The 12,926-nt window shown below is 35.1% G+C and overlaps 1 non-coding gene and 3 pseudogenes across 1 annotated transcript; all 4 read left to right on the forward strand.

The window, feature by feature from the left end:
- Positions 1-11,013: 11,013 nt before the first annotated feature.
- Positions 11,014-11,127, forward strand: LOC132129904 (5S ribosomal RNA; annotated as a pseudogene).
- An 817-nt stretch (positions 11,128-11,944) lies between these two features.
- On the forward strand, positions 11,945-12,063 carry LOC132129897 (5S ribosomal RNA). Its single transcript, XR_009428651.1, has one exon. It is a non-coding gene; the product is annotated as a 5S ribosomal RNA (ribosomal RNA).
- Positions 12,064-12,147: 84 nt separating this feature from the next.
- LOC132129913 (5S ribosomal RNA) lies at positions 12,148-12,261 on the forward strand (annotated as a pseudogene).
- Positions 12,262-12,345: 84 nt separating this feature from the next.
- Positions 12,346-12,459, forward strand: LOC132129911 (5S ribosomal RNA; annotated as a pseudogene).
- The last annotated feature ends 467 nt before the right edge of the window (positions 12,460-12,926 follow it).

Genomic DNA, 12,926 nt, shown 5'->3' on the forward strand with positions numbered 1-12,926 from the left:
AGGGAAACATCAATCACCATAAACAACCAAAACAAAATATACATATGTTATAAACATACAGTATCTTCACACAAAAATACAAAAATAAATAATTATAAATATACCATCATGCTTTAAAAAACTGGTCCACAATATGCCACATGAAACAAGCATCCCAGTTTTCCAAAAAATCCTGGACGAGCCCCCACTTTTTGTTATGTCCCCGGCTTGTCTAGGGGTCTGGGACATACAAATAAATCTACCCAGGATGGAAAAACTCAAGGATGACTCGAAACAGGTGTCAAGTTTGGGTATTTATTGATGAACTAACAAAAACTTAAACGTTAACTAGAAAAATATAAACAACACAATACACAATCTCCACGGCTCCCACCGCGCAGATGAAATACACACGAGGATAGCCCGCTGCTCACCCCACCTCCCCAGCTGATCACGAACACTGGTCCGTCAGCTGGCTTCACACAGACGGCGCCGGGCAAAGATCGCGATCTGCTGCACCCAGCCGATCTTACAGTCCACACAGCAGGTCACACAGTAGTCCCAGTTTAGTAATCCACACAGACTTCAAGGGAAAAGAAAGAGATCTCGATCAGCGGCACCCAGCCGATCTCATAGTCCACACAGCGGTTCCACATCGGTAATCCACACAGAAGTCAAGAGAAAAGGAAGAGATCTCTCCCCACACTTCACCAGCCCTCTTTATACGCCTCACTGATTTCCACTGATCAGCTTCAGCTGCGGGATTATCCGTGTCAACCTCCAGATCCCTGCAGGAGAGAGAGAGAGCGCGACACACCCACACACACACACACAACACCCACAGACCTCATGGGTCGTAACACAGGATCTCTGAAAAAAAAAGTGGATATGTAATAAGTCTTGATTTAGAAAAGGCTTTTGATCGTGTCGAACATGAGTATTTGTTTAGAATTTTACAACAGTTTGGTTTTGGTGAAAATTTTATTAAGTGGTTGAAGATTTTATATAAAGATTCCAAAAGTCAAGTAAAGTGCAATGGATTTTTAACAGAGACCTTTAAATTAACTAGATCTATTAGACAAGGTTGTCCATTATCAGCTTTGCTGTACAGTTTAGTGGCAGAGGCATTAGGGTTGGCAATAACGGAAGAGAAAGAAATTAGAGGAATAAACACAGAAGAAAATAGAGATTTGCAGAAAGTATATCAATATGCGGATGATACGACTATAATAGTGCAAGATGTGGCTAGTGTAGTTAAAGCAATGGACATAATAGAAAAATACTGTAAAGGTTCTGGAGCTAAGATAAATCAACAAAAAACGGTTATTATGAGTATAGGAAAAATTGAAAAAATTCAAAAATTTTATCCTTTTAAAGAAGAAGAGAGTTTGAAGATTTTGGGTGTGAGGATTGGGAAAAATGAGAAAATGGTGAGAGATTTGATGTGGGATGAAGTGGTGGGAAATGGAAATGGAAAGAGTGTTAAATTATTGGAAACAAAGGGAATTAACTTTAAGAGGGAAGGTTTTGGTTATAAATGCATTAATGATGGCAAAAATGTGGTATGTTTTGGGTGTGATACCCATGCCTATGGGAATTAGTAAAAGATGTTTTAAATTTTCTCTGGGGCTCTTAGCCATCAAGGATTTCTTATAATACATTAATAGGGGCCATAGAAGAAGGTGGGTTAGGGCTGCAAGATCCAGAATTTAAAAAAAAAGAGCTTTAGACAAAACGGTGAAAACATTTTTAAATGAAGAGAATAAGGCTGAATGGAAATTACTTATGAGAATGTTTTTAAATAAATGCGGACATATGAAAATAGGAACTGATATTCTGTGGATGAAATTAAAACCTACAATGATAACAGGAATACCGGAGTTTTATAAAGAAGTTTTAGAAGCTTGGACAGAATTTTTACCCAATGTATGTATTAAACCTATAAGGAGATTGGAGTTTTTAACGCAGCCATTGTTTCTGAAAGAGAATATTGTATATAGAGGAAAAGAATTATTTTTTAAACATTGGATTAATGCTGGATTTAAAACAATAAGGGATATTTTGTATGAAGTGAGGGAAGGTTTTTTACCTTTGCAAGCAATTTATGATGAAGTGAAAAATAATGAAAATTATGTTAATAAGAATGTTTTAAAAAAGCAATATGATAAAATAAAAGAGGCAATTCCAAAGGAATGGTTAGTAAACATAGAAAAACAAGGACAAGACAGTGAAGATGATAAAATGAAGGTTTTCTTAAAAGCAAAAGGAGAAAAGGAGCCTTTTCATGTGAGTCATCTTAGGACTCTTTATGTTTTGTTTAGACATAGTGTTTTTAAGAAACCAGCTGGGAATACATTTTGGAAAAAAGTTTTTATAGACCTTGAGGAAGAAGTTCTGTGGAGAAATTTGAGAAAATGGCATATTGATGTTAAAATGGAGGACCTGGATTTGTATATAAGGCATAATATAATTTTTTCTGAAGAGAAGTTGTATAAATGTGGAATGACTGGGGATGCATTGTGTAAAGTCTGTTGTGAAAAAAATGAAGGAATTTTGCATATGTTTTTATCATGTAAAGAACTGATCATTTTCAGAGACAAAATGAAAAATGTAATTAAGAGTTTGTTAGGAGATAAAATGGATGTAATAGAAGATGAAGAGAGTTGGAATTGTATATTTTTATTTGGAATGAATGAGAAATCTGATAATCAAAATGTTATAAATTTGTTTTTAATTGTAGCTAGATATGCGATATGGTGTAGGAGAAATATAGCAAGAGACAAAAACAAAAAACTGAGATTATGGATTTATTTTAAGAAAAAACTGGAAGATTATATACGAACACTAGAAAGTTATTTTAAAGCAGAAGGTACAATTTATGTATTTGATAAACTAATTCTAAACAACAATCCTTATGTTTTGAAAACACTGAATGGACTGCAAATTAATTTGTAGTTTTTTTTTTTTCTTTTTTTTTTCTTCAGTTGAAAAGGATTATGTTTGCTTAGAAACTTTAATGTAACCTTAAATGAATGTCTGCATTTATTTTATGAAAGAGAGGTTTCTATAACAAGAATGATTTAAAATTTTGAAATATTTTATGTATTTTTTCTTTTTGTACTGAAAAAATTTTAATAAAAAAAAAATAAAAAAATGCCCAATCTCGTCTGATTTCGGAAGCTAAGCAGGTTTGGGCCTGGTTAGTACTTGGATGGGAGACCGCCTGGGAATACCAGGTGCTGTAAGCTTTTGGGTTTCCTTCCCTACTTGTATAATGCACTGCCGATTATAGTGGCTGATCTTTAAATAGCCCTCTCTTTGCAGCCTCCTTTGCTTATGGCCATACCAACCTGGCTATGCCCGATCTCGTCTGATCTCGGAATCTAAGCAGGTTTGGGCCTGGTTAGTACTTTTGGAATTTTTCACTAATCGTCTAATAATCTTGAAGAAGAAAAAAAGAGTCAAAGAGTTCCTTCCCTACTTATATAATGTACTGGAGATTAGAGTGGCTGATCTTTAAATAGCCCTCTCTTTGCAGCAGTTTTCGTTTACGGCCATACCAACCTGAGGGCGCTAGAGAGCTACAGGAAGTGTTGGCTGCAGTTGGGAGAGGAAGGCTCTCCTCCATTTTGATTTTTCTGTTAGTGTTTGTTTTGTGAGTTGTTTTTGGACTTTAGTTTATTTTTTGTGTGTTTTTGCAGTTTTAAACCACCTAACAGCAGCATCTTGCTGGCTGGAGGGTGGTTAATTTTTTGTGTGATTTTTGTACAATGGACGGATTATTGGCAAACGACACTGGACTGGCTGGAGAGACACGCATGGCAAACGAAACTGGACTGGCTGGAGAGACACGTATGGCAAACGACCCTGGACTGGCTGGAGAGACACGTATGGCAAACGAAACTGGACTGGCTGGAGAGACACGCATGGCAAACGACCCTGGACTGGAGTATCGACAACGAGCAGGACACGGTAAAAAACAAGATGCAAGAGATAAAATTGGTGAAAGGAAATACTTAAAGGAGGCAACTGTGATTGTGAATGTGGAGAACGTAAATGAGGTGAGAGCTGTGGATATTATTAAAGCAGTGACGGAAAAATGTGGATATGGTAAAATTTTGTGACCATATAATATGAATATGAATATGAACTGACAATGGAGAAAGAAGAAACATGTGATGAACTGACTGAGGGATTGTTAATTAAAGGAGTTAACTGTGAGATCAAGAAACTGCAAAATAGAGATTATGTTGTTTCCTTCATGCACCTGCCCGTCTACCTTGATGATAAAGACATTTTTAGAAAATTGGAGGGATGGGGAGTTAATCCCATTTCAAAATTAAAAAGAAGATGCTACACGGGCACTGAAATAGAGGATGGAACAAGGTTTTTAAAAGTGAGATTCCCCAAGGAGGTGGCATCATTGCCCTACAGCACAAAACTGGAAACAGCAGAAGGGCCGCAGTACTTCAGGGTGATGCACAGCCACCAGGTGAAGACCTGTAAGCTGTGCATGAGCCCGGATCATCTGCTCAAAGAATGCCCTGAATTTAAGTGTCACAAGTGCGAGGAAAGGGGACATTTCGCACGGGATTGCAATGCGGTCAGATGCCCGGAGTGTCAAAAGATTTTAAACAAGTGTGAGTGTTGGATGGAGGGAGAGGAAGGAGGTCTGGAGCATCGGGTGGACGGACAGGTGCATGAAGGAAACACTGAAGAGGAAGGAGATATTGATGAAGGACAAGGGGATGAAGGATTATCACAAAAGGAAACAGAAGGAGGAGCAGGCAACCAAGAGGAAGAAGAAGAAGGAAAAAAGAATGATATGGATGAGGAACAAACAGCAGAACAGAATACCCAATGGACAGAAATGGAAATATCTGACAGTTTTAAAAATCTTTTGGATAATGTGGAGAGGGATGGACAAGGAATGTATGATCAAAACAAAGAAATGGACAGTGAAGAAGAAACAAGGATGGAAAACATGGGAAAAGACAGAGGGGAGAGAGGACAAAGTAGAAGAAGAACATTAAAGGTAAAACCAAATGTGGAAAATGCAAGAAAAAAGTTAATGACAAGGGGCCGAGTAAAAAGTATAAACAGATATGAAGTGTTAAGAGGGCTGGAGGGAGAAGATGGAAAATAATGGTTTTTATGTATTTATTTTTATGTATTTTAATGGTTTTAAGTTGTGTTACTTTTAATGCAAGGGGATTGATGGACATGGGTAAATTTGAAAAGGTGAAAGAAATGTGTAAAGGAGAGGATGTGATTTTATTACAAGAAACTAACTGGAGGGAAGAGTACATGACTGAAATAAGGAAAAGGTGGAGCGGAGAGATTTTATATAACAATGGTGATGGGAGGCTTGGAAGAGGAAATGTGATTTTAATAAAAGAAAACTGTGGGGTATCATGTAAAACAATATATAATGACGTAGATGGGAAATGTATTGCGGTTGAAATGGAGTATGAGGAGAAAAAAGTTATTGTAGTTAATATTCATGCACCGACTGTAGAGAATGAAAAGAAGGAATATTTTAATGTATTAAGAGATTTTTTAAAAAAGCATAAAGATGTTATTATGATGGGTGATTTTAATACCGTTTTCAGTAAATTAGAAATGGGTGAGGGAATGGTTTTTAAAAATGATAAAGGAAGAAAAGAACTGAAATTATTAATGGAAGAAAATAATATGATTGATGTATGGAGAGAAAGAAATGAAAAAAAGAAAGAATATTCAAGGAGGCAATTAGTAGGGAATTTTATGTGTAAAACAAGGATTGATTTTATTTTGTGTACAAGGAACATTGAAGGATATATCGGTAACATTAAATATGAAGAATCAAGCTTAAGTGACCATAAACCAATTTTTTTGCATGTAGACTGGAGTTCAGTGAAAAGAGGGCCGGGTGTATGGGTTTTAAATGTAGAGGTTTTGAAGAATGAGGACTATGTGTTAAGTATTAAAGAAATTATTGAAAAAGAAAAGGAGAATGAAATGTACAGTGAAGATAAAAGGATATGGTGGGAAAATGTTAAATATTTAGTTAAAAAATTCACAATAAAGTATTGCAAATTAATACAGATAAGTAAGAGGAAGAAGGAGAGAGAAATAAGAAAAAAATTGGAAAAGGAATTAAATGAGAATGGGAAAGATATACAAAAAATAAAGAATTGGAGGGAATATTGAAAGAAATGGAAGAGGAAAAATATGAAGGAGCAAGACTAAGAAGTAAAGCTAAATATACTGTGGAGGGAGAAAAATGTACAAAGTTTTTCTTTGATCTAGAAAAAATAAGAGGGAAAGCTGGAATGATTAAAGAAATAAGAGGAAAAAATGGTGTAGTGGTGGAAACAAATGAGGAAATATTAAAAGAAGTAAAAGCATATTATGAGAACCTGTTTAGTACTGAGGGGTTGAAGGAAGAAGAGAAATTGGAGTTACTTAAGCAAATAAAAACAACAGTAGGAGAAGTAGACAAAAAAGAGTGTGATGAAGAGATAAGAGAAGAAGAGATAAAAAGAGCAATAAGTGAATTAAACAAAAATAAAAGTCCAGGTATAGATGGTTTGGGGAGTGATTTTTATATTGTTTTTAAAGATTTTTTAACCAGTATTTTAAAAGAAGTATATGAAGAGATCTTTAAAAAAGAGGAAATGAATCAGAGAATGAGGATGGGATTATTAAAGTTGATATATAAAAGAAAAGGAGATAAAGTAGACTTTTTAGCAGTTTTCTAAAGTAGACTAAAATTATAGACCAATCACAATGTTGAATACAGATCTGAAAATTTTAACAAAAGTTTTAGCCAACAGACTGAAAGAGGTAATGCCAACCATAATTGAAACAAATCAAGTGTATGGAGTTAAAGGAAAAGATATAGCGGACACAACTTTAAGTATAATAGATAGGATAAGATATATGAAAGAAAAAAACAAAAAAGGATATGTTATTAGTTTGGATTTCGAAAAGGCTTTTGATAGAGTGGAGCATGAATATTTATTTGGAATTTTAAGAAGGTACAGGTTTGGGGAAAATTTTATTAAGTGGATTACAATTTTATATAGGGGAGCAATAACAAGAATACAGTGTAATGGTTTTTTAACTGAATGTTTTAAAATTACTAGATCAATAAGACAAGGATGTCCATTATCAGCGCTTTTATATTCTTTAGTTGCAGAAACATTGGGATTAGCTATTAAAATAGACGAAGACATAAGAGGGATAAACATTGAAGGAAGTGGGGGAAATGAAAAAATATTTCAATATGCAGATGATACAACAATAATAGTTAAAGATATAGAGAGTGTTAATAAAGTAATGGAAGTAGTACAGATGTTTTGTAGGGGATCAGGAGGTAAGATAAATGAAGAAAAAACTATATATATGAGATTTGGAGGAGTGACTGTTTTAACAGAGTATTTTCATTTTAAAGAAACAAAAGAAATAAGGATTTTAGGTGTTCTAATGGGAAAAGAAGAAAGGAATGTTAAAGAAAAAATGTGGGAAGAAATAGTAGGAGGTATTGAAAGAAGGTTAAATTTTTGGAAACTGATGACATTAAGTTTAAAAGGTAAGGTTTTAATTTTAAATGTGTTAATGGTGTCAAAGTTGTGGTATGTTTTATATGTGACTGCTATGCCAATGTGGGTGGAGAAAAGGTTGAAAAAATGTTTTTTAGATTTTTAATGGAATAGTAAACCGTCAAGAATTGCATATAGTACATTAATAGGAGAAGTAGGGAAAGGAGGGATGGGATTAATTGATGTTGAACAGAGAAAAAATAGCTTAAGAATTAAAATAGTAAAGAAATATCTAGATGATGGTCACAAAACTGCATGGAAAAAGACAATGGAATATTTTTTAAACAAATGTGGGGATTTTAACATGGGGGATGGGATTTTATGGATGAAAACAAAGAATTGGATGACAGAGTGCTTACCAGAGTTTTATAGGGAAATGTTTAGTGCCTGGGGAAAATTTTTAGATAGACTTGAGTATGATCCACATGGGAGAGAAAACATTTTAAATCAACCTCTGTTTTTAAACCAAAACATTTTAAAACAAGACAAAGGAATTTTTTTAAAGAAATGGATGGAAATGGGGATAACAAGAGTGAGAGATGTTTTGTATGAATTTAAAGAAGGGTTTTTACCAACACAATTTATTGTAGATGCAATGGAGGAGGCAAAAGAGGATTACAGTGAACAAGTAAAAAAAAAAAATATGAAATCATTAAAAATGCAATACCTAAAGAGTGGCTAAAAAGAATAGAAAGTATGGAAGGAGAGCCAAAAGAGAAATGTATTCATGTGAAATTAGGGGAAAAACTGTATGATTTTAAGGAATGTACTGTGAAAATGATTTATTGTGCTTTTAGAGATGATGTTTTTAAAGAGCCGATTGCAAATGGTTACTGGGTGCAGAAATTCAAAGATTTAAAAAAAGAGTGTATATGGAGAAACATGACGGGGAAATGTGTGGAAACAAAATTGGAATGTTTGGAGTATTTTATAAGGCATAAAGTGGTTTTTACTGATGTTATTTTAAATAAAATAGGAATGGAAGAAAATGCTCTGTGTAAAGTGTGCCAGGAAGAGGAAGAGGGGATTTTACATATGTTTTTACATTGTAGAGAGCTAGAGGACTTTTTAAGGAAATGTAAAAGTTTAATTAAAGATGTGACTGAGGAGTGGGATGAAAATGGAATGGAATGGAACAGAGTTGTGATGTTTGGTTGGGAAAAAAAGTGTCAAAACAAAAGTTTCATTAATCTGTGTGTAATGCTAATGAAAAGTGCAATATGGGACAGAAGAACTGTGGCTAAAAAGGAAAAAAATTGTGTTGGATGTTTGGAGGATGTTTAAGAGAAAAACAGAATTATATATTGAAAGACTGTATGTGTACTTTAAAGGTGTAAATATGTTAGACTCTTTTTATGATGTTTTTACCTCAAAAGTTTATTGTGTTTTAAATGATTTAATGTGGAAGCTGCCAGGAAGTGAAGGAGATTTTTAAATTATCTATGTAAAGGAAAGATGTGTAATGTAGAGATATGTAAAGACAATGTTCTGTATTTTCTATTGATTGTGTTTAATCTATTGTATTTTATTGATTGAAATTTCTTAATAAAAAAAAAAAAAAAAAAAAAGGCTATGCCCAATCTTGTCTGATTTCGGAAGCTAAGCAGGTTTGGGCCTGGTTAGTACTTGGATGGGAGACCGCCTGGGAATACCAGGTGCTGTAAGCTTTTGGGTTTCCTTCCCTACATGTATAATGCACTGGCGATTATAGTGGCTGATCTTTAAATAGCCCACTCTTTGCAGCCTCCTTTGCTTATGGCCATACCAATCTGGCTAAGCCCGATCTCGTCTGATCTCAGAATCTAAGCAGGTTAGGGCCTGGTTAGTACTTTTGGAAATTTTCACTAATTGCCTAATAATCTTGCAAAAAAAAAAAGAGTCAATGCCCAATCTCAGAATCTAAGCAGGTTTCGGCCAGGTTAGTACTTTTGGAATTTTTCAGTAATTATCTTATAATTTTGCAAAAATAAAATAAAATAAAAAAAAGAGTCAATGCTGATCTCAGAATATGAGCAGGTTTGGGCCTGTTTCGTAGTTTTGGAAATTTTCACTAATTGATTATTAACCTTGCAAAAAAAAAAAAATGAGTCAATGCCCAATCTCAGAATCTAAGCAGGTTTGGGCCAGGTTAGTACTTTTGGAATTTTTCTGTAATTATCTAATAATTTTGCAAAAATAAAATAAAATAAAAAAGAGTCAATGCCGATCTCAGAATCTGAGCAGGTTTGGGCCAGGTTAGTACTTTTGCAATTTTTCAGTAATTATCTAATAATTTAGCAAAAATAAAATAAAAGAAAAAAAGAGTCAATGCCAATCTCAGAATCTAAGCAGGTTAGGGCCAGGTTAGTAGGTTTGGAAATATTCACTAATTGTCTAATAATCTTGCAAAAAAAAAAGAGTCAATGCCCAATCTCAGAATCTAAGCAGGTTTCGGCCAGGTTAGTACTTTTGGAATTTTTCAGTAATTATCTAATAATTTAGCAAAAATAAAATAAAAGAAAAAAAGAGTCAATGCCGATCTCAGAATCTAAGCAGGTTAGGGCCAGGTTAGTAGGTTTGGAAATATTCACTAATTGTCTAATAATCTTGCAAAAAAAAAAGAGTCAATGCCCAATCTCAGAATCTAAGCAGGTTTCGGCCAGGTTAGTACTTTTGGAATTTTTCAGTAATTATCTAATAATTTTGCAAAAATAAAATAAATTTTAAAAAAAGTCAATGCCGATCTCAGAATCTAAGCAGGATTGGGCCTGGTTAGTACTTTTGGAAATTTTCACTAATTGTCTAATAATCTTGCAAAAGAAGAAAAAAAGAGTCAATGCCCAATCTCAGAATTAGATAATTATTAATTATCTAATAATTTAGCAAAAATAAAATAAAAGAAAAAAAGAGTCAATGCCGATCTCAGAATTTGAGCAGGTTTGAGCCTGTTTAGTACTTTTGGAAATTTTCACTAATTGTCTAATAATCTTGCAAAAAAGAAAAAAGAGTCAATGCCCAATCTCAGAATCTAAGCAGGTTTGGGCCTGGTTAGTACTTTTGGAAATTTTCTGTAATTATCTAATAATTTAGCAAAAATAAAATAAAATAAAAAAGAGTCAATGCCCAATCTCAGAATCTGAGCAGGTTAGGGCTTGTTTAGTACTTTTGGAAATTTTCACTAATTGTCTAATAATCTTGCAAAAAAAAAATAAAAAAATAAAAAAAGAGTCAATGCCCGATCTCAGAATCTAAGGAGGTTTGGGCCAGGTTAGTACTTTTGGAATTTTTCACTAATTGTCTAATAATCTTGAAAAAGAAAAAAGAGTCAAAGAGTTCCTTCCCTACTTGTATAATGCAATGGCGATTAGAGTGGCTGATCTTTAAATAGCCCTCTCTTTGCAGCCTTCTTCGCTTACGGCCATACCAGAGTGGCTGATGTTTAAATAGCCCTCTCTTGGCATCAGTTTTCGCTTACGGCCAACCTGGCTATGCCCGATCTCGTCTGATCTCGGAAGCTAAGCAGGTTTGGGCCTGGTTAGTACTTGGATGGGAGACCGCCTGGGAATACCAGGTGCTGTAAGCTTTTGGGTTTTCTTCCCTACTTATATAATGTACTGGAGATTAGAGTGGCTGATCTTTAAATAGCCCTCTCTTGGCATCAGTTTTCGCTTACGGCCATACCAACCTGAGCACGCCCTGAGTTGGTACGATCCAGGAAGTGTGAGGTGGCAGTTTGGGAGGGAAAGGCTCTCCCCTATTTTTGTTTTTTATGTTTTATTGTGTTTTATTTTTGATAATTACTTAAACTTTATAAGTTAAATTTATTTTTTGTTTAAACCTCAGACAGTTTTACTGTCTGGGGTTTTATTTTTTCAAAATGACGGATATTACAGTTACTGAACCGGAACGGATATTAGACCAAGAGACTGAGGACAACGACTACACTGAAAGAAACAAAGAAATGGACAATGGAAAGGATAAAGATGACAAAGAAACATCTCGATCCCGATCTCAGAATCTAAGCAGGTTTGGGCCTGGTTAGTACTTTTGGAAATTTTCTGTAATTATCTAATAATTTAGCAAAAATAAAATAAAATAAAAAAGAGTCAATGCCCAATCTCAGAATCTGAGCAGGTTTGGGCTTGTTTAGTACTTTTGGAAATTTTCACTAATTGTCTAATAATCTTGCAAAAAATAAAAAATAAAATAAAAAAAGAGTCAATGCCCGATCTCAGAATCTAAGGAGGTTTGGGCCAGGTTAGTACTTTTGGAATTTTTCACTAATTGTCTAATAATCTTGAAAAAGAAAAAAGAGTCAAAGAGTTCCTTCCCTACTTATATAATGCAATGGCGATTATAGTGGCTGATCTTTAAATAGCCCTCTCTTTGCAGCCTTCTTCGCTTACGGCCATACCAACCTGGCTATGCCCGATCTCGTCTGATCTCGGAAGCTAAGCAGGTTTGGGCCTGGTTAGTACTTGGATGGGAGACCGCCTGGGAATACCAGGTGCTGTAAGCTTTTGGGTTTTCTTCCCTACTTATATAATGTACTGGAGATTAGAGTGGCTGACCTTTAAATAGCCCTCTCTTTGCAGCAGTTTTCGCTTACGGCCAACCTGGCTATGCCCGATCTCGTCTGATCTCGGAAGCTAAGCAGGTTTGGGCCTGGTTAATACTTGGATGGGAGACCGCCTGGGAAAACCAGGTGCTGTAAGCTTTTGGGTTTTCTTCCCTACTTATATAATGTACTGGAGATTAGAGTGGCTGATCTTTAAATAGCCCTCTCTTTGCAGCAGTTTTCGCTTACGGCCAACCTGGCTATGCCCGATCTCGTCTGATCTCGGAAGCTAAGCAGGTTTGGGCCTGGTTAGTACTTGGATGGGAGACTACCTGGGAATACCAGGTGCTGTAAGCTTTTGGGTTTTCTTCCCTACTTATATAATGTACTGGAGATTAGAGTGGCTGATCTTTAAATAGCCCTCTCTTGGCATCAGTTTTCGCTTACGGCCATACCAACCTGAGCACGCCCTGAGTTGGTACGATCCAGGAAGTGTGAGGTGGCAGTTTGGGAGGGAAAGGCTCTCCCCTATTTTTGTTTTTTATGTTTTATTGTGTTTTCTTTTGATAATTACTTAAACTTTATAAGTTAAATTTATTTTTTGTTTAAACCTCAGACAGTTTTACTGTCTGGGGTTTTATTTTTTCAAAATGACGGATATTACAGTTACTGAACCGGAACGGATATTAGACCAAGAGACTGAGGACAACGACTACACTGAAAGAAACAAAGAAATGGACAATGGAAAGGATAAAGATGACAAAGAAACATGGGCAATGGTTGCCACAAGGAGAAAGAAGAATGGAATGGATGCAAGAAGTAGA

The sequence above is a fragment of the Carassius carassius genome, chromosome 46 (genome assembly GCF_963082965.1).
Source record: "Carassius carassius chromosome 46, fCarCar2.1, whole genome shotgun sequence".
NCBI classification, from domain to species: domain Eukaryota; kingdom Metazoa; phylum Chordata; class Actinopteri; order Cypriniformes; family Cyprinidae; genus Carassius; species Carassius carassius.